This window comes from Eschrichtius robustus, chromosome 11 (assembly GCF_028021215.1).
Source record: "Eschrichtius robustus isolate mEscRob2 chromosome 11, mEscRob2.pri, whole genome shotgun sequence".
Lineage (NCBI taxonomy): Eukaryota > Metazoa > Chordata > Mammalia > Artiodactyla > Eschrichtiidae > Eschrichtius > Eschrichtius robustus.
In genome coordinates this window covers 48,169,309-48,171,467 of record NC_090834.1, presented here as the reverse complement: position 1 = coordinate 48,171,467, position 2,159 = coordinate 48,169,309, and the positions used below count along the sequence as shown (strand labels likewise).

Sequence of the window (2,159 nt, the reverse complement as noted above, 5' to 3'; positions counted from 1 at the left end):
CCACCAGGCAACAGATTTTTGAGAGGTGAAGGCAAGCCCTTCCTCTATCTTGGAGGGAAAAAAGATTTTACCTATATGCTCTCAGATAATGCTTATCATAGCTCTGTGGAAGGGAAATTTATTCCCTCTTACCACTGAGGCAACAAAGCTTTATAAAGGTCAAGGGATCACCTTGTGTCAAATGTGTAGTAAGTGGTCCAGGCAGGGTTCAAACCAATGTCTACCTTACTCCAAAGAACTGATCTTCCCTATGCACCACCCTGCCCTCCTTATGCATACAAATGTATATATAAACCTATGTGCATGTATGCATATGTACATGTATACATACGTATATGCGTGTGAATGTATGACAAATGAACATTTTTTTATCCTGAAGGCTGATTAAAAAGTATTTTCCAACTTTATTGAGGTATAATTACAAAATTACGTTATTTAAAGTGTATAACATGATGATTTGATATACATGTACATCCTGAAAGGATTTCCCCATTTAGTTAATTAACACATCCATCAACCTCACATGTTTACTTTTTTTTTTTTTTTTTTGGTGAGACAATTTAAGATCTACTCTCTCAGCAAATTTCAATTATTAGATAACAGTGTCGTTAACTATACCAAGGTTTTAGACTTGTCTTTCTTGTCTCCTGGTGGTCTCCCCAGGATCTTATTTTTAACCTGTGGTTATGGTTATAGAAAACGTGGAGAGGAGAGGGGCAAATGTTTTATAACGACCTATGGATCAGTACTGTGGGCTACTTCAGAGCTGCTCACCTTTTGGTTTCTGTTTTTTTTTTTTTTTTTTTTCCTTTCTCCCCTGCTTCTAAAAAAATCAGGACTCGAGGGCCCTGGCTGGCACCGCATGGCTAGAAGTGAGGCACAGAGGCAGAGGTTTCCCCCTCTTCCCAGACCCCTCCTCCCCCTCCCCACTTCCCCTTTCTGCCACCAAAGCCCCTCTCGCCCGCCTTGCGCCCAGCCCCGCTCGGTGCATTCCCTGAGCCTCACCCCACCTTCTCTTCCCCTGCCGCCGCCCCGCCCCACTTGCCTTCACACCCAGGAGGTTGCGGCGGAAGTCCACGGGGGTTCGCAGAGCCTTGCTCCACCGCCAGCCCAGGAATTCTTTGATGAACTTGCTGCTGCATTTGAGGTTGTCCCTGCAACCGCCCCACTGCCAGGCCTCCCGGTTTTCTGCAGGTCCGGGCCTCCGGGCGCGCCAGCTCTCCTGCCTTGGCCAGTACGTGCCTCAGGCAGACCCGGGGATACGGTGTACAGGAAGGCGGTCTCCTTGAAGCCTCACCTGGGGAGGCTGGCCCTGGGGCGGCCCTCCAAGGTGCAGTTACAGGGCAGGAAGCTGAACCTGCACCAGCACTCAAGTGCGCTCACGTAGACTGAGCACCAGCCTCGCCGCCACGCCCCCCGGCGGCACACGCACCACTGCTTCCGCTCCAGCTTCAGCCAATCACAGGCTTTGTAGTGCACCTGGGCGACCGCCTCCAGCTCCAAGGTCCGCGGGAAGATGGTCAGGGGCTCGGAGTTTATCAGCCCTAGGCGAGGACGGGGCGCGGCACAGTGAGCGTTGGTGTCAGCACGAAGGCCACTGCCAGCCAGGGCACCAGCGGGGCCCATTCAGCATCTTGCTGCGCACTGCCAGCAGCCCATCATGCTCCTGGCCCCAGGCCACAGCTCAAGGGAGGGAAGGTGCTGCTTTTCATTTACGCACAAGCATGGGCACCCTGGGTGGTGGATAGGAATGGACTGAGGAGAGGTGTGCTAAGGAGGTAGGGATGGTGACGTCCTGAGCAAAGGAAAGTCGAGAGGGCCTGCTGTTGGTGAGAGCTCATCTCTCCCACGGGGAACACTGGAAAACCAGAAAAAGGGGATGTAACTCCTGCCTTGACAAGTCACCATACCTGGCCTCCCTATATATCAAAGATCCCAGTGCACTGAAAAGGTAATATTGAGTTCAGATTGGTACCTCTTAACTGGTACCTCTTAACTTGAAGCCTTAGCTTTCAAAGGCTTAATTTAAATACCAACTCATCTCTAGTTATCCTCACCTCACTGGTTACACCAGGAACTTATTCTTTATACAGGAACTTATTTTTATACTTACTAAGTGGCTACCATGCACCAGACACTAGATGTATTTGTTCATTCCT

General features: G+C 50.1%; 1 pseudogene; it reads right to left on the bottom strand.

Moving 5' to 3' along the window:
* Positions 1 to 1,047: 1,047 nt before the first annotated feature.
* LOC137772195 (protein Wnt-9a pseudogene) lies at positions 1,048 to 1,626 on the bottom strand (annotated as a pseudogene).
* Positions 1,627 to 2,159: the final 533 nt, after the last annotated feature.